This window comes from Pogona vitticeps, chromosome 6 (genome assembly GCF_051106095.1).
Source record: "Pogona vitticeps strain Pit_001003342236 chromosome 6, PviZW2.1, whole genome shotgun sequence".
NCBI classification, from domain to species: Eukaryota; Metazoa; Chordata; class Lepidosauria; order Squamata; family Agamidae; genus Pogona; species Pogona vitticeps.
The window spans coordinates 95343180-95363073 of record NC_135788.1 but is presented as its reverse complement, the minus strand read 5'-3'; the positions used below and the strand labels follow the sequence as shown (position 1 = coordinate 95363073).

The window sequence follows — 19894 nt, the reverse complement described above, 5'->3', positions numbered from 1 at the left end:
TTGTCTGAAAATATTAAAATGGTAACCGAAGAACACAGAACAAATAGAAAGACAAACCCCTTTCTGCATTTGTGCCCAAAGGGGTCAAATAATGTGTATTTTATCTGTCTATCAGTTCAGTTTATATGCAGAACACATTATACAGAATGCTGGATTGGATTTAGAAACAGGACTGAAAATAAGTGTAAGAAACCTAAAAACTAAGATATGACACACTATCATTGGCAGAAAACAGCAGTGATATGAATCAGCTATTGAGGAAGGTGAAAGAACAAACTGCAAAAGCAGGATTACAGCTGAACATTAACAGGAAAAATAACTTCAGAATTACAAAACTTTAATGTTTTCAATGAAATCAAATTATTAAAGATAAATTATAGTCTGTACTATCTTCAACTGAAATGGATTGCAAGATGGGGGTATTCATATTTGTATATGAGGGTCTGGCCCCCTGGGGCCAGACCAACCACTCCGGATTCTGTTGCTGCCGCCGGCTCTGCAGAACCTTCCTATCACTCCGTTGCTCATGATAGCCAGTCCTGGCAGAAGAGTGGCTAATCCATCATGAGCTCTGGAGTTATACGAAGGGATCGTGGAGCCCACGGCAGCAGTGGAATCATGAGTGGTCGGTCTGGCCCCAGGGGGCCAGACCCTGGTTATCTGCACCTGTGGGGGAATATTCATATTCATATACAAATACGAATACCCCATCTCTAATTGCAACTTTGTGTGTGATCAGAAGGCTGTCCAGAAATGCACCAGATCACTCCGGAAAGGCAACATATTAACCAGAGCGATCTCCCTTAAAGTGATCCTTCTATCTGTATAGCCTCCAAAAGTAGAAGCCCTATAACTGGACCGAAAAGGTCCATCTTGGACCTGAATCAATATTGGGCTGGAGAGCCCATTTCTCTGTGCATCATATGATTGACAGTTAGTTCTCCAACATCTTCTAATATTCCATTCTTGACTCTTGACCTAAAAAGGAGTAGGTAAATACTTCCACGTCATTAACTAAGATAGTTAATGGATGCTCATTTGGAGATACTACTTATCATTTACGTATTAGCTTATAAGAAAAACAAAAACATGGACAGCAGCCCATGCAAAAGTATTTATGATCCACAGGACAAGACTTTTATTTTACTCTTGCAAGCAGCCTGATTGGGCTTAAGAGTGTGAGAGACATTTAAATAACTATTGACATGCCACTGAGGACATAATGAAAGGTGATGTCACATGACGTTTGAGGTCACATGGTTGCTAGAGTGACAGTTGGTCTTTGCCCACTTGCTGCTTTCCTGCCTCAACAGCCATTGGGAGCAGAGTGAGTTAGAGAGACCTTGGCTTTTCAAAATTACTTACATTTACCTTTCATCTGGGCTTAACCGTGGACTTTCTCAGCCATTCAGGTTCATAGTTTGTAGAGATGTATCAACGGACAGGACTGCTTCCTGTTTTGTGTATAGCTCTGGAAACTAAGGCATTGCCTGGGTAGTGTAGGTTTAAGGTGGTGAGGTCTGGCCAGGCAGTTGATGTGGTACTTTTAAGAGGTTGCTGTTGTTTTATAATGGAGATAAATGGATTTGTTAGGGGGCAGCCAGATGTAAGCTGGACTTCAATAACAGACTTCCCACATAGATGGGAAAGTGTAGCATTTGTGGTGATCCTTTTCTGGGTGCCCCCTTTCTGATGGAGCCGTGGGTGTAGTTGTTGGAAATGAAACAGAAATGTATTACTGTATATTCCAAAGTGTCAATAGTCAACAAGGGACCACAGCGGAATATTTTTAACTACAAAAATTCTCAAATGCCTTTTTGTCTTTCAATTCTTTTGCAAATTCTCTGCTAAAGCTTCTCTTGCAAGGTTTGCATGCTGAACTTTTGATCAGAGAATTTTAACTTGGCTATTTACAAAATGGTTGCTGCCTTGTAAAGAGTTCTACTTTGATCTATCAACTTGACTTCAGGAAGGCTTATTAAGAGCTTGGCAGATCAAAGGAAGACACAACAAACCTGTACTGGATTTAAAGCACATTTCACCCAGCATTTTACACAGCACTTTGCAGCATAGCTGGGGTCTCTTTCAGGTCAATTAGCCAACAGCTTCACAAAGTTCATATGACTTTAATGCAGTTATAAACCTTAACATTTCTCCTATTTTAAATTAAGCACAATCTCCAAATTTATGGCATAACAAAAAGTGTGCCTTAAAGCAGAACATGTTTGCAAGGGATACCTGGTGAGCATGCAAAGAGAGGTCCTTTCTCTCTGATAAGTGATCAGACAGAAGAAAGAGAGAGAGAGAGAAAGATAGCCATTTGTGACTAGGGATCTGGCAAGATATGATCCAATAAAACAGCCTTGAACTATACAGTAGTTACTGGCAAATGACAAGAATGTAGGGGGCAAGCTTTAGGTCAAAATCACACACGTACTTTGCATGCTGTGTCCCATGCAAAGCATGTGATTCAAAAGGGAAAACACAGGCCTGAAACCATCCAGCCAGTGTTGAAAACAAACACTGGATGAGAAAAACTAATGGTCTCACCCAATATAACACAGCTTTCTGTAGTTCCTATATTCCTGTACAGTGGTGCCCCGCTTGACGACGATAATCCGTTCCAGGAAAATCACTGTTAAGCGAAATCATTGTCAAGCGGGAAAAAACCCCATTGAAATGCATTGAAAACCGGTTAATGCATTCCAATGGGGAAATACCTCATCGTCCAGCGAAGATCGCCCATAGAGAACCGCCGATCAGCTGTTTAAAATCGCTGTCTTCCAAAGCAGGGGTCCGGAAAACAGCCATTTTGCGAAGGGAGGGAAGCCATTTTGTGAAGGGAAGCCATTTTGTGGAGCCGGAAAAAACATCGTTTTGCAAACAAACGGTTCGCGAAGCAAGGACCTAATCAACGTAAAGCGAAAAAACCCCATAGGAACCATGGTTTTGCGATCGCAATAGCGATCACAAAAAACTCATCGTCAAGCGATTTTGCTGTCAAGCAGGGTCATCGTCAAGCGGGGCACCACTGTATAAGCTTAGAGACCTGAAAGTTGCCATTCTGGAGAAGAAAATTTACACAATAAGAATCTACAGAGAGACAGCTGAGATAAAATATATACACATGTTTAAAACCCATCTCAATGGACTCAATATAAGTCAAGATTTCTTAGGTCATTATAAAATATAAAATACTGTGTTGTACCTGCTGAAGCTCCCAGCTATCCTACATATGCAACTGAACCATCCAATAGTTTATATGCTATTTCCTTACTATATACCAGTGCCACCTCACAAGCCCCGCTAGTGATTACAGATACTCATCATTACCACATTGTTCTTGCTAGTTATCTATAGCCTGGGATTTATTTAGCCACCCTTCATTGTTATTATTTATAAAATTATGCTTCATGAGATGGGAACTGAATAACAAGAAAGGTTTTAAAGGTCATTGCCTGGTCAACCTTTGCACGAATACTGTACAGTCTCTGATTTGGGGCCAGGTATAAATATTTGCCATGTAGCCCCTCTCTTATGTCTGAGAAAGTGGACTTGTCCATGAAAGCTCACATTAAAATATAGCAGTTAGTCTTTAAGGTGCTACAATACTTTTTGTTGTCCTCTTTTTTTACTCATATAGATATATACACATATGCGTATATAAAAATACCCTCAGTCTATTGCAAGTACAGATTTGCAAAGAGCTTGTAATAATTATACCTATATGTTTAGCTTTTGTAAATACTTTGTTTGCCATGCAAAATCTTCACCTGCTATACAAATATTTCAGTCACTTACCACTTGCCTTGCTGTAATTAAACCTGAGAGATGTACTGCCTTTCCATTATTCCTGATGAAGAGCCCCATGAAATGCAAAAGCTTACATACTTTTGTAGGTATAATAAATATACTTTGGATTTTCTTACATTTTGGGAATTATTTTATAATGCAGAGGTGTTTTCAGGGATAAGAGCTGTGAGATTTAAACAGATACCAGTATAGTATTAATAATATATTCTTATATTCATGGAACACCTTTCACCCAAAGGATCTGTGATAACCTGATATTTCACTGTGATACTGAGAATTTGAAATAAAAGCCTATGGCTGTTTGTTTGTACCTTGTACATCCCCACATAGAGGAGTACAGATGCCGTATAGCCATTGCTCCCAACCTTGAGTAACCCAGGTGTTATTGGACTACAGTTCCCAGAAACCCTAGCCAGCACAGCTACTATTTAAAGCTTCTGGGAGATGCAGTCCAAGAACATCTCGGTTGGCAACTACTGCCCTACAGCATAGCTGTAGTTTTAAAAGCCATACTGTGTCTGAAGAAGAGGTGGGGAATGGGAGAATATGCAGTGGGGTTACAGAACATAGGTAAAGGTTCCCCTTGACAATTTGTCCAGTTGTGTCCGACTCTAGGCAGCGGTGCTCATATCCGTTTCCAACCCACAGAGCTAGACAATCCTCCGTGGTCACGTGGCTAGCGTGACTAGACATGGAACGCTGTTTACCTTCCCACCGAGGTGGTACCTATTTATCTACTCGCACGTTTGCATTTTGCATGCTTTCGAACCGCTAGGTTGGCGGGAGCTGGGACAAGCGACGGGGGCTCACTCCGTCGCGTGGATTCGATCTTATGACTGCAGGTCTTCTGACCTTGCACCACAGAGGTTTAAAGGGAAGCTCTGGGGAAAGAAGAGAGATCTAGCTGATAGCAACCTCAGCTAAAGTTGTCAAAAATATTTTCCAAGAAACATTAGCCTAAATGGGTTTATTATGCAAATGAACACTATATTATGCAAATCAGTTGCTTTGTTTTCCTAAACTGTGACAATCTGAGTCTGACTGCTGAATATTGATTGATCTGGATCTCAGTCTGAATGTCGCTGAGCTATTCTTTTTAAAAAAACAAGGCTGAATTATTTTAAAAACTGAAAGGATAAATGCGTAGCAGGCATGCCAACCAATGATAAGCACAAATTGATTCCCATAGGAGATTTCAGCATATGTGTAAATATTTCTCATAGAAATCAATGTGACTTAAAACAGCTGAGTGCTTGGCTGAGTTATGGCCAAAATGTTCAACTTCAAGGAAATTCAAATTCTTTGCTCATGATTAATCATATATGTAACTCTGTGCAAGATAACTAAACCTATTCACTTTGCATAGCTGATTTTATTTTGCATATTCTATTCCAAACTCCAAATTTTGGGGTTTTTTTAGAATGTAGATGTCTGGAGATGGACCCAGACTTAGCTATTCTTAGAGTTTGTACGTATGTTCTGTGCCGTTAAGTCAAAACCATCCTATAGAAACCCAAATAGGGGTTTCAAGGTAAGTGAGACATTTAAGGAGTGGTTTTACCAGTTCCACTCCCCCTATGTGTTTCCATGGCCAAGTGGGGATACAAACTCTGTTCTCCGGAGTCCTAGTCGATCACTCTATCCATTACATTACACTGGGAGTAGACCTGATGAATAAATAGGGCTTAAGTTTACCACAGAGTTTTAAGTCTTATTTATGTGCTAGGTTTACTCTAAGCACAGCTAAGCCTGGATCCATCCCCAAAAGTCTATATTCTAGAACACCACAGAGGTGGACTTCAGAATGAAATATTCAGATTAAAATCACCATGAAAAGTCCCACTGAGTTCAATTGTCTCCTTTAAATACAACCAGCTCTTTGTTTTGGACTGCAAGGATGTTGGAGAATACAGAGAAATGAGGCAATTATAACTGAACTGAGAATTGTTCTGCTTGGTAAATCTCAAGTGTCATCTAGTCCACAGTATCCCGCTTCCATAACGGCCCACCAGATGTGTCCAAGAAACCTTAAAGAATGACATGATACAGCATACATATCCCACTGTGTATTCCCACAAGTGAAATTCAGAAGCCATTTGCTGCTGAGAAAAACAGCCATCTAAAGACCACAGTTCCATGAACTTGCCTGATTTCTTTTTTAAAGGTTTAGAGCAGACACATGAAGTGTTGTTCATAGGCCACATGCACCATTCAGGGCTCAAATAATCTCCTCAGAAGTTCTTCAGTCCCTAGCCTGCAATATACCCTAATACTTCTGGAAATCGACCACCCTTGGTTTACAAGTTATAAATCAGCCTTTGTCAATCTGGTACTGTCTGCATGTCTTGGACTACAGTCCTAGCCCCTATGGTCAGTAGTCAGGAGTGATGACAGTTATGTTACCCAAAGTGTCTGGAGGTCTCAGGGATGACAAAGGCTTTTATAAATGGCAACATAAAAATTAAAGGACGGGGAGCAGAATCCTACTGGTTAGGTGCAGCGGCATAAATTGCAGCAGCAAATTGCCATTAGCTTATAAATCATTGCTTTGCATGTCTCACCACACCTCAGTCCCATGAGCTGGTGTGCAACAAAGGATAGAAGTAGCAACCCCTTAACTAATGCTGCCTTTACTCCAGTATATCTAACCAATAGGATTTTGGCCAGGGAGTCATGACATCATCTGTCATGTGGCACTTAGAAAGACTAGGTTTTATTTTTCATCAGCTTTTGTGTGTCCAAGCACACTTCTTCAGATGAATGGAGACACGACTACCCCATTCATCTGAAGAAGTGTGGTTGACCACACAAAAGTTGATGAAAAATAAAAACTAGTTACATGACTATTTCTGGCATAAATTGTTACAAAAGACTAGCATGGCTCCCTGCTACATTACCTTATTACAGTATATATTATCTTATTAATCAGTGTGTTCATATCTTGCTTTTTAAAATATCATAGGTTAAGGCTGCATATTTGCTTCATGGATTTGAATTTATAACGTCACGTAAGCCATAGTCCATGCATCCTGGACAGCCTATTTTTGTTGCAAACCTATAAACCCACATCAGCCCTTGAGAGGAATACGTGCATTTTGACTAAGTGAGGCAATAGTGCTTCAAACACAATCACACTAATATTTTGGTGGCCTTTCTCTTCAATAAAGGTAAACTGTCCAAAACAGCTGCAAAATCGGGAAACTGAAAAGGAAGGAAATTATCCTTGTCTCCCAGTTGACATAAAGAGCCTCTAAATTAAATCCGATGTGCCCACTTTCAAGCAGCCATAAGCCTCGGATTCTTTCCTTTTCCTAACACTGCATTCCCAGGAGTATATAAAGGAATAATAAAAAAGGTCACCCACCATGGCTGCTGATCCCATTTGTCATATTCTTGAGAACCTTAGTATACCATATTTACCTCTCATGTTCTTAAATAACAACTCAAAGCATCACAGTCCAGTTCAATAATGGATTCTCTTTTGCAGTACTCCAGGATGAATCATACCTTTACTGAATCACTAAAAAGTTGAAAACAAAGCTAATGTTCAAGCTTTTAATATTATTCAATCCAGAATGTCATTTCTACAAATGCATCATAGCTACTTTCCCCTCCTAATTAACATAAGTAATAGCAACAATTGGTAGATACCCATACAAGAGAAATGTATCCCCATGGCATTGATTTACACCATGCTTTGTCTGTGCTCCTTGCAGCATGTCTGAATCTTACTGGGAAGGACGGGACAGTCTTTATAAGGAGACCAGTAGTAGGATGTATCTCACATAAGAATGGAAGCTTTAAGATGAAATTCCTCTGTTCATGCCTAGGCTAGGCAGAAGCAGCTTAACATGTTATGAGTTTCCTTAGTTTTAAGACTCACACTGATTCTGTCTGTGACTTTCACTCGCTCCACTGGCTGTTGCACCTTAACTATTTATTCTCAAACTGCAAATCTGTAAATCGAGAGGTGTTAGCTCTGGTGGCTGACTGCACATATGTAATTATTTCTCAGACTGCAAATCCTTAAATCAACAGGTTTTCTACAAAAGCTAAAGGTTTCTAGTTCTCTCCACTACCTCCAAGGGCTTGATCACACCTGCAAAAGAACCCCAGTTATATCATTTTAGCCCTTATGTGGATCATCTCAAAATTTTCTATTCACATGATGGACGGCCAACATTGATTCATTTGCCCCAGCAATGGTTTATTTCCTCCTCTCCGGGAAGTTGGTTTTAAATTGTACTGCTGATGTATCCCTTCATTCCTTATTGTTTCTCCATGTGTGAATGTTGCAGTCAATTTATTTCCTTTGCAAAGAGGTTGGGTTTTGGGGCCACTTCATGGCCACTGCACTTGTATCCTTTTTTTAAAAAAAATTTGTTTAAGATATATTGGTAAATCACTAATAGCTGCTGCCACTGCAACAAATATTACTTAAAAGGAGTCAGCTTTCCCCCCTCGCTTGTGGGTGAAAGAGTGCTTGAGCCAAGAAAGGGGCATTTCCTGTTGTGAGGTGCACAGGAAGGGGTAGTGTATGAATATCTCCCCTCTCTCTTTTTCAACCCTTCTCTTCTCAATACTTTGTGAATCCTTTAAAACTCGCTTCCTCCTCCCGACACTGTGCAAGAGGGGAAATTAAAAATAAAGCCAAGAACTGAGAAGGAGAGATGTGCAGGAAAATAAGTAAAAGGGGACAAGTGAGTAAAAGATGGAAGGGAAAAGGGGAAGAGGAGAGAAGGTTCGTACTGCTGTATTGATATTTCCCTTTGGTAGTTAAAAAAAAGGATGGGGGCTGATTGCCCAAGAAACAGTAGGGAAAATGAATCACTACAAAATGAAAGAGCAGTGTAGCCTGATATAACAGTTCAAATAGAAGGAAATGAATCAACACAGTTCTAAACATAGTAAATGCTCCCACCAATATATATATACATGACTGCTGAAAAAACACATTGGTATAAGAGAGGCATGAAAAGAATTGGTATAACTGGGGTTCTTTTCTTACATGGGATTGAGGCCCAACACCACATCTCAAAGGAAATGAACAGAATGCACACCACAGTGAACTTTCCAAAGCATGGAAAAAAGAATATTAAGCATCACAATCATTTTCATCCTTCAGTTTCATTCACAGATTATTATCTCTTAGGCTTTAAAGGCTATAAAGAAATCTCTCTTGCTCTCTCACTCACTGACCAACTGGCACTTTCATCAACAAAACAGAGATACAGTCCCTTCATTCTGATCACTGAATATAATCTGACAAGGATTGGACCATTGTAAAAAAAGAACTATCGTTCGGGAATTTCATCCTGTTCCGTCCCTCCCTGCCCCACCTCCCCAGTTTCTAGGACTGGTGTATAACATCAGCCTTGGAAATATATTGTGACCTTTTAGGACAGAACTGAATCAAGAGAGAATACAGTGGGGTCTCTACTTAAGAACGTCCCTACTTAAGAACAATCCAACTTAAGAACAGCTCCATTTGCTAAATTTTGCTTCTACTTGAGAACAGAAATCCAAGATAAGAACAGGGAAAAAAACCTTTCCTGCTCTTTTTTTAACCTTAGGTCATCTTAGGTTTTAAAAAAATTCTCCCCCTAGTGGTAGAGTACGTATTAACCAGCTTTGCATTAGTTCCTATGGGAACTAATGCTTCAATGTACGAACGCACCTCTACATAACAAAAAAACAGCCAGAACGGATTAATTGGTTTTCAGTCCATTCCTATGGGAAATTTTGCTTCAACTTAAGAACGTTTCAACTTAAGAACACCATTCCAAAACGGATTAAGTTCTTAAGTAGAGGTTCCACTGTAGTTTCTATGGACGGAAAAGAGCAGATACAGATTAAATGGTTTTCAATGCATTCCTATGGGAAATGCAGATTCAACATAAGAACTTTTCAACTTGAGAACCACCTTCCAATACGGATTAAGTTCTTAAGTAGAGACCCCACTGTACTAAAGAGAAACTGTTACTAGCGCATACAGCATTGTTAATGTTAAAGGAGTAGAGTGGGGTAGAAGGATAGCAACTCCTTTTTTAATCAGAGGGGAGTGGATGCTGTAATATTTTACACAGCACTGATGACTTCCACAGCCCTAGCCTATCAACTGCTACCATTAAGGGGGGGGGGGCATAATTCCAGTTCAATTACTACTCTCCACATACCCTAGATACTAACTTTTCTTTGTGCTGGTCAATGCCAACGATACACATCTTCACATCCAATTTCGACTCTATATAAATGTACATTCAGACAAGCATGTACATGTGTGCTAAAACTTCTGTGACATCTACAGCTGCTGTAGCTACATATTTCTCTGTCTCAATTCAGACCTTTCTACTGACTAGAGCCTTCCTCCACTCGCTCCTCATTTCTACTCAGTAATGACTTATTTTGTAAGCCATGCTGGCATACAGGACAAATATTAATACACCTCTTTCAGTACCTCTTCTGTGCCAACACTTTCTGTTTATTGTAACACATGCTCTATAACCCACTCTGAGATCCTGTGTTATAAGATGGGCTATAAAATGCTATAAATTAATTAATTATGGGTAGTGCAGGATCTAGTATACATCAGGAGTACATGTCACCAACTGTGGGAGGGGCATCACTCTTCTTATAACCTGAAGGAAGAGTAGAGTGGGGAAGCTACTGGGTGAGATCTTACCACAAAGACCTTAATCTAGTTAGTACTCCATAATAGAGTTGATTCTCTGATTGGCAAAATTTGCACATATAGTATGTTGATTCACCGTTGTGTAATTTAAAAAATGGATCCGCTAGTTGGGAACATCAATTGGGGCTGAAGCCAGAAGCTAGACTTTGCATATCACCATTGTGATTTGAGAAGGAGCCAAACTGAAGCAAGTTCCATGCCATAAAGAGGATGTGAAGTGGCAGAAATCTGGGAGTGAATCAGTTCAGAATGTAGCGGGGCAACATCATTTTGAATGGTCTCCCTCTGCTTCCCATATAAAATATTCCCTACATGCAATACAATAACACAGCAGAGAAAAACATTTGGCAAAGTTTGCATCTCTATGTACTAGTTTACTACATAAAACTAACTTCTAGATGGGGAAGCTATCAAAATAATAACCTCTGACAGATACATGTATTCTGAAATGATGCAATCTCCAATTCTACCACCCAGTTCCATAGGTTGTGTAAAATAATGCTCTGTAACTGAAAGCAACCAATATGATTATATGGGAAGTAGTAAATTGGGAGTTACAGCTACAGTAGTTACTGGTAACTAACTACTTGCACAATGTGGATATAACATAGTCACGTTACAGAAGGAAAATGAGTGGAAATCCTGCTCTCTCTCTCTCTCTCTCTCTCTCTCTCTCTGTGTGTGTGTGTGTGTGTGTGTGTGTGTATGCACACTGAATAATATTTTCTAGTTACTTCTAAAATACATTTTAGGAATGTGGTAAACAGAATTTTTCAGGTTTTATGTCCTTCAAACCAAAGTATGTGTGTGTGTATGCTTTAAGTAATGGAAAAGCAACAGTTTACTTTGCTTCTGCTCCTGCCCCTACACAATTTTTTCTTCTGGGACATTAACCATCCGCATTCCTCTGCATGGAGATAAATTCGTGACAAAGAGAGAATAACAGAAAGGAAAAGAAGAAGTGGCTGCTGCTCAGACACCAAAAGCAAAAGGAAAAATACCCTGACACAATTAAGCAATTCTCAAATCCCATCCAACAATCCTTTTATTGTGCCTGCTGAGAAACAACTTCATTATATCTGCCTGGTTAGATAAGATAGCTTTTCTGATCCTGCCTTCCCATGTGCCTGTCTCCCCGTTCTTTACTCCCACATCTCTGCACCACTGTGTCAACTGACATTATGCTTGCCAACTCTGCCATGTTTAATATTTTGTTGCTGGAGGCATCATCAAAATTGGCTTGGGAAGAGAAGTGGAACAGGGAGATCCACTTTCTTGAGGCATATAGAAACTCTGTTACAGCTGGCTCCCCTGTCTACCTCCTCTTTTTTTCCTAGTTGCTCATGCTTGCTCCCACTCCTGTTTAATTGTTAAATTTTAATTCTAAAATGAAAGGCGCCAGCCCTCAGTCTTTTATGGCAACGGGCAATTTTATCAATAAACCTATCACATACAGACCTGCATAGGCTGATCATAGTTTTCAGTGGGGTGGAACAGGACATGCACACTACATTATTTCACAAGTTTAGTCTTGACATTTTTCTCTCTCTAGCAATGCTCCTGTGTCTTTTACAACAACAGTTGTTATTACAAGTTTGGAAATGCACCAAGGGGACAAATGCCAATCTGTCATGGAAAAGCCCAGGAGTTGTGTCTAGGATTGGGGGGTTGGGAATGGCGATGACTTCAAAACAGATTCTTGGGCTCAACCCTAACTTCAGCTGTGCTCTCCTCTCAAGTTCTTTTCTCAAAACCACTCACTAAAAACCATTTTCAAAGAGGCACCCATGACATGTTTGAAAAAGTGGATTGTAATTCAAGAAAACTCATACTATGTCCTGAAAGTGTCATAGAATATTGGGTTTTTGTGTGCTTTTGGTCTTTGGTTACACATTCTAAAACTCAGAAAAATCAACACAGTCAGTGAAATAAAGGATCTATCAAGTAAACGAGTGCCCTTGATTTTGCTCAGTGATGAACCTTTCCAAGCTGACTTCCATCCCATGCCTATGATTATCCTAATGAATTTGCAACTAAGATGCACATGTAAAGGAGCCCATAGCCCTTGAGGTATGTAAGCTTGTACAGCAGTTGCTGACAAATTGGAAGCAATTTGCAGAAAGAAAAATGGAGCTGAATGTCTCTCTGGTGAAGGTAGCTATTTGGGACTAAATGCTGATGGACACCATTGTCTAATTCACACTCTCTAGGTCGGCATAACAAGACTAAGATCATTCACACTTTTGTATTTCCAGTCACCCTGCATGGGTGTGAAAGCTGGACAGATAAGAAAGCTGAGAGGAAAAATATATGTATTTGTTTGAAATGTGATGTTGGAGAAGAGCTTTGCAGCTAACCTGGAGTGCCAGAAAGACAAACAGGTGGATCCTAGAGCAGATCAAGCCTGAATTATCTCTGGAGGCAAAAATGTTAAAACCAAGGCTCTCTTGCTTCGAGCACATCATGAGAAGACAAGAGTCCCTGGAAAATATAATAATGCTGGGAAAGTTAGAAGGCAGGAGGAAAAGAGGAAGACCAAACATGAGATGGACTGACTCTCAAAAAAATGATGATGGGCTTGAGTCTGCAAGAGTTGAGCAAGGTAGCTGAGGACAGGACATTTTGCAGAGTGCTCATTCATAGGGTCACCATGAGTCGGAAATGACTTGACAGTACATAACAACAACAGGTTGGCAGGAATACTCTTGCTGAAGGGGAACACACTTCCCTGATGAAAATCCAGACTCTACAGATAGCTTCGGGCACACTACCACATCAAGAATTCTCCCATCCTGTCATCTAGCTTTTTGTACCATGGTACCCTCTTGATAGCTCGGCTGGTTGAGGATGATAGAAGCTATAACCCAACCTATACAGAATGTAGTGAGTAGAGAAAAATTAATGTACCAACCTCCACTCTCAATCTCACAGGTCTGTAACAGAAACTTTATTTATTTATTTATTTATTAAATTTATATGCCGCCCACACTACCCAGAGGTCTCTTTATGAAAACAAATGAACCACTTCACTTTCAAACTGTGAAATATTCGACAGTCTTACAGTTTTCCTTGATTTTCATACTGCCCTTGATCCAATTTCATGTTGTGCCCCAATGTGCTAGAGATAAACAGTGAACTAACCATACTATCAATTCTATGGCATGGCCCCATACCTCTCATGCAAAAACATGATTTAGAAACACCAAAGAAAAGTATCTGGTTCAAGTAAGGAAAAAACTGCTGAATACAAACTTTTATTTTGCACAGTAACCTTCCATAGACATTTTATTGCCTGACCCAGTTCTCTGTTTTCTTTGCCCATCTCTGAATATGAAGATCTGTTTTATGCAACACATTTTCTTGTGTTTATAGTTTTTAACACTGGCCAATCCAAATACATTAAATGTCCCTCTCACTTGCTGTGCATGTGGCTCCTAAAAATCTGCCACAGAAAATAAATCCTCTTCAACACCCTTGACCTTTGCGATCCCATCCAAGCCAATGTAAAACAGGATTAAAAAGCAGAACAAAAGTAAAATTTTGCTTCAGACGGTACTCTATTCGCAAAGCTTCTCAGCATGTTGTTAGCAGCAGTTTACAAAATTTGCAACGACCTGAGGAAGCACGCAGACACCACCCAAATGCATCCTTACTCAAAAGTCCAAAAACATGCCCCAGAGTTGCAAGAATTATGGCAACAATAATATTAAGCAAGATATCCCCACACCCACACTGTGACAGAAACAGGTTCCTGACCCTACATCTGAAGCTGTACGGCGGTTTCTTCCATCCTGAAGTCAGGGCTCCTCAGTTTCTCTCCAAATACATGGTTCTGCAGTGGAGTCACCACCAAATGAGATCCAGATACTGAAAAATGCTTACCAGCTGCCATGGGATCCCCAGTCATCCCTCCTTTACAGCCAGTTCTCTCACATTGTGCTAAGATAATAGCCTGGAATGTGTTCAAGGCAGCTGGAGTGCTGGCATGGAAACTACTCCTGCGTGGATGGATAATATCCCTTTGAAGAAGATGCCAAGAAATCAATTTGTGATGTTCCTTTGGACTCCAGCATGCAACCTTTTCTGGTAGGATGATTTCAAGAATCACCCCAGGATGACAGGGATCCATGGGTAGGGGTGAAGGAAAGCACAGCATCTGACAACAGCCAGTGGCAAAGCTGGACAGATCTCAGGCATGGTGGGCTCAAATGGTCAGCTGGCAAACCAATAGAGCTCTGATGCCTGGACACTGACTGGGGTTAACCTGACTAAATCTTCCTTTTTGAAGACAAGTTCTAACTAAGTGGTCACCAAAAAGCAGCTTCTTCATTATTCCTTAGCAAAGCTGGCTTCGCACCACCCTGTTGCTAATGAAGAACCAACACAGAGGTGGCTGTGAGAGGCAGAAGAATCTGCTAGATGCTGAAAGAGCCTTACATGTACAGTTTGGAACTTCAGATGTTATAATTACAATCTTATAGCCTTTTGTTTCTGTTCATGGGGTTTTCTTGGCGAAGATACTGGAGTGGCTTACCAGTTCCTGCTCCAGGTGGATCGTGTTTAGTCAGAACTCTCCACGATGACCTGGGTGTCCCTGCATGGCATAGCCCATAGCTTCTCTGAATTACTCAAGCCCCTTCACCATGACAAGGCAGCAATCCATGAAGGGGACCGAGAACTCCCAGAAGTACAAGCTGGATTCCGAAGGGGCAGAGGAACTGGAGACCGAATTGCTAACATGCGCTGGATTATGGAGAAAGCCAGAGAGTTCCAGAGAAACCTCTACTTCTGCTTCCTTGACTACGCAAAAGCCTTTGATTGTGTGAACCAGAGCAAACTATAGCAAGTCCTTAAAGAAATGGGAGTGCCTGACCACCTTAGCTACCTCCTGAGAAATATATATGTGGGACAGGAAATAACAGTTAGAACTGGATATGGAACAACTGATCGATTCAAAATTGGGAAAGGAGTACGACAAGGCTGTGTATTGTCTCCCTGCTTATTTAACTTATGTGCAGAATACATCATGCGAAAGGCTGGACTGGAGGAATCCCAAGCCGGAATTAAGAAATATCAATAACCTCAGATATGCAGATGATACCACTCTGATGGCAGAAAATAAGGAGGAATTACAGAACCTCTTAATGAAGGTGAAAGAGGAGAGCGCAAAAAAAAATGCTCTGAAGCTCAACATCAAAAAAACGAAGATCATGGCCACTGGCCCCATCAACTCCTGGCAAATAGAAGGGGAAGATATGGAGGCAGTGACAGATTTCACTTTCTTGGGCTCCATGATCACTGCAGATGGTGACAGCACCCACAAAATTAAAAGACACCTGCTTCTTGGGAGGAAAGCGATGACAAACCTAGACAGTATCTTTAAAAGCAAATACATCACCTTGCCGACGAAGGTCCGCATAGTCAAAGCTATGGTTTTTTCAGAAACTATGTATGGAAGTGAGAGCTGGATCATAAAGAAAGCTGAGTGCCGAAGAATTGATGCTTTTGAATTGTAGTTCTGGAGGAGGCTCTTGAGAGTCCCCTGGACTGCAAGGAGAACAAGCCTATCAATTCTGAAGGAAATCAACCCTGATTGTTCACTGGAAGGACAGATCCTGAAGCTGAGGCTCCAATACTTTGGCCATCTCATGAGAAGGGAAGACTCCCTGGAAAAGCCCCTGATGTTGGAAAAGTGTGAAGGTGAGAGAAGAAGGGGACGGCAGAAGACGAGATGGCTGGACAGTGTCATCGAAGCTACCAACATGAATTTGACCAAACCCCGGGAGGCAGTGGAAGACAGGAAGGCCTGGCGTGCTGTGGTCCATGGGGTGGGGTCACAAAGAGTCGGACACAACTTAATGACTAAACAACAACAAATTACAATCTTAGAATTGCAGAGCTGGAAGGGACTCTATGAATCATTGAGTCCAACTCTGTCAGGGAGGCACAGTGGGGAATCAAACCCCCAACATCTGGCTCCTAAACCACTGAGCTATCTTGCAGTATGTACTGTACAGTAAAAGCTGGTCAGGATTTCCTAAAATGTTGTTTGAAGCTGTCACTAGAACAGGCGATATAAAACACAAAGGCCACCGCAAGCAAAGAGTATGTAAGTGCTCAGAGCCCAACAAAAGAGCATCAGAATGTATTTAATATATATTTAAAGGACAGTTATATCAAAACATGATACTGAATCACCAGTTTAGGTCAGTAATATTAAGCAAGGTAGTCCCACACCCAATTTATGTCAAAGGAAATTTGCATACAGTAAGATAGTTATATTCTACACGCACACACACAAACTGGAGACGAGCCAGCAGGAAAAAAAACACCTATAAATCTCCAAGGAAATAAAAAGAGTCTATAATGCCAATCCAGTAATTTCAAACCCAGTAATGCTTCTCTGGGCTGAATGCTTCAACATATAACAAGTAAACAGAGAATTCTTATAAAATGTAATATGCTTCCTAGCTTTAAGGGGAGATTGGCCCAACAACTTGTTCCAGTCTTACAAAGTACGTTATCTTTTTAGCTCCAGTTAGAGGCTTGCTTGGCAAACAGGGTTCATCGTTATTTTTATGTATAGGAGACAGAATATCCACTTTTGTGGCCCCTCTCGTTCGTTAAGATTGGCACAACCTTATGTTTGCTTATATTATCCTAAAATTACCTCCCTGCTTTTGTTTTGTTATACATGGATTTTTTTTCAATCAATCAATTGGTCCATCAATATTCAGTAAATACTATACTGATATTCATCTCCAGGAAGTGGCCTGAGAAAGGTGGGTCTCAGATTTACTGAGGCCCCCATTGCTGGTGCTATGGTGGCCCCGGTCTGATGGTGGTGGCTTAGCCAGTTTCCTCTCCTGGCATGGCAATTCCACATGATGGCCAGGGAGAGTGTGCTGGGGCATGCCAAGAAGCTAATGCAGGTTGGTGTGTGTGTGTGTGTGTGTGTGTGTGTGTGGGTTAATCAATTGCTTGCTTATATTTGAAACGGTTTGGGGGGCATAAGAGTTAAACATGGATTTTGAAGGTGCAGCCAGCACCCCAAATCCCAGCATCTTGAAAGGAGAAGTGTATTTTGATGCAAGCACCTCCCCTCTCTTTCACTCAGAACACAGATTAAGTTTCCCTGTGTGGCTGCTGGTGTTGAAAAAGGATGTTCAATTCGTGCTACGTGAGGGCTAAAAATCGCGTGCATGTATGCATACATGAATGTACATATGCACACAATTGTGGCTTTGTAGAAAAACTTCCTAAACCAAGTTAAAAAGTTTCCTGCTAACCCATAACTGTCAGAAGCCAAATGAGGCAGCCACAGTAGTGGGGTGTGTGGGAAGTGGTATCTGCACAGTGTGAAATCTATAAAAGTGGAATCCTTTTTGCCAACGAATTCTTGAGCAACTGCTTTCTTTGAAGGCAGCCGATGTAGCAAATACAAAGAAACCATGGAATTCAAAAGAAGGAAAGATTAGCAGCTGGTGAGATGCAAAATGAACAAGCCGACTAACCGTTCCATGCTCCCCGAGAGTTTCGCCCAGGGGAATGGAATGAATTGCTCCGGAGGCTACCAGTGATCCTGGACATGCCTTTGCATTTCAGGATGTCCTTGGATTTCTTCAGCAAGTGAAGTGCCCATTAAATGAAGCCTTAAATATCAGCTTTTGGAAAATCCATTAGTTTCCTTCGGGATAAGAAAGCACTGGAGACATGTCTTCCATAATACCTATTAATTTCTAAGCATAGGGAAGCAGTCCAGCACCCCAGCAAATAACAGTAGGTTGGGAAGTAGAGTCAGTTCTCAAAAGTAAAAAAAAAAGCAGGATTTTCTAGGAACCCCCCTCCTTTTTTCAGCTGCAAAATGAGCTGGCTATTCAGAAGCCAGGTGCAACAATGAGACTTTCACCTTCCAGCTGCACAAGTCCAGCTATAAACACGCAGGAACACACAGGAGAGTGACACACACACACACACTTTGCAAAGCATATTATCCCATTCCTCCATTTGAAAAAAACTTCCAGAGCACCTTGCAAAAATAATGTCTGTAAATTTACAATCTAACATGCATGGCACAAATGGAGAAGGGATTGGAAGGGAGGAGCAGGGGTGGGCTTAGAAAAGCAAATCCAGGTTCTCAGTTAAAGGTTCGGAAGATTAATTTATAGATCATGGAACCAAATATAAGCACAGTAGAAGGGCTGGTACAGTCCTTCCTTTCTTATGGGTGGCCCCAGCGATGACAGCAGAGTGGACAGGAGTTCTCACAGCTAGAGCTCTATGCAGGGATGATGGAGAATGCCATGTTACTTCATCTTCTTCAGATGGCCCCATCAAACGTGGCAGAGGTTCTTGAAACTAACAAGCTAGTCTTCGACTGCTTACAATTCCTTTCCTAACCAACCCCACAAGATGATTCCATTAGGATTTCAACACATACCATACTATGCAGTCCAAATTATCTTGGAAAAGGCTAGGGATGGAACCATGGGAAACGAAAATAAATAGTAAATTGGAATCTGGCTGGGTAGTATGTTCAACTGAATGTGTTAAAACAATTGCCACCACTGCTTCTTTCTTTCTTTGCCCAACTCACTCACTCAAGGGATACTGTAATACCTTTTCTCCCTTACTTTAGCTCTTGGATTTTTCTTATTATTTAAGAACCTTTGTAGAAGCCAGCCTCTTTGCAGATCCATCAGAGCAGCAAGTGGATTCATCCACACACCCCATCTGCAGGCAAACACAGAGTGAGGTATCATAGCATGGAACACTCCGGTCTGGGATTTGCCCTGTTGCCTTGGAAACTGCATCATCAGGCAGTAAGCAGCGAGCAGCACCAGATGTGCCTTCTCTGTGCCAAACTCCGTTCTGTCATTCAGAGGATGACATCATGGCACATCTGGAAAGGCGCCATTAACTCTCTTTCTCGCTCTGTTGCTACAGGTGATTCCTTCTCTTGTGCCATGCCCCACAAATATTGCGTCTACACAACTGGAAGTGCCAAACTTGTCTTCTCTATTATCCATCCTGCATTGTGGCTGTCAATCCCAACCATAAAGGTGACAAATGCCACTGTATGAGAACTGTGGAAAGCTGTGGCATTTTTATACCTATGACTCATGTTTCTTTTTTAATCTCATAAGGTTCTAGACTCCGACCTTCTGTTCTCTCTCTTCTGATCTCATTAAAAACATGATATTGTTCTGACCTCTGTGTCATACATCTATGTGTGTATACTCCTCTCACTCAAAGAAAAAGAACTCAAACACTTCCCCATAAGAGCTAACTCTACATAAGTGATCCGCATCCCGATTATTTCAAATCTAATGTTTCTAAAATGTTGTTTTTATGAGCTATCAAGACATTTTCAACCTATGGTGATCTTAT

At 41.0% G+C, this 19894-nt stretch overlaps 1 protein-coding gene across 26 annotated transcripts in view; it reads right to left on the bottom strand.

The window, feature by feature from the left end:
* Positions 1 to 19894, bottom strand: part of SRCIN1 (SRC kinase signaling inhibitor 1) — a 310186-nt gene that overhangs the window by 77521 nt on the left and 212771 nt on the right. Inside the window, exon 1 of one of the 26 annotated variants that reach the window (XM_073004313.2) lies at positions 14387 to 14494. The exons of 24 other annotated variants lie outside the window; for them this stretch is intronic. The gene's annotated coding sequence lies outside the window, so the exon portion shown is untranslated. Of the gene's footprint in view, positions 1 to 14260; positions 14495 to 19894 lie in introns of those variants that run through there. One more of the 26 variants, XM_073004310.2, reaches the window with a different exon arrangement.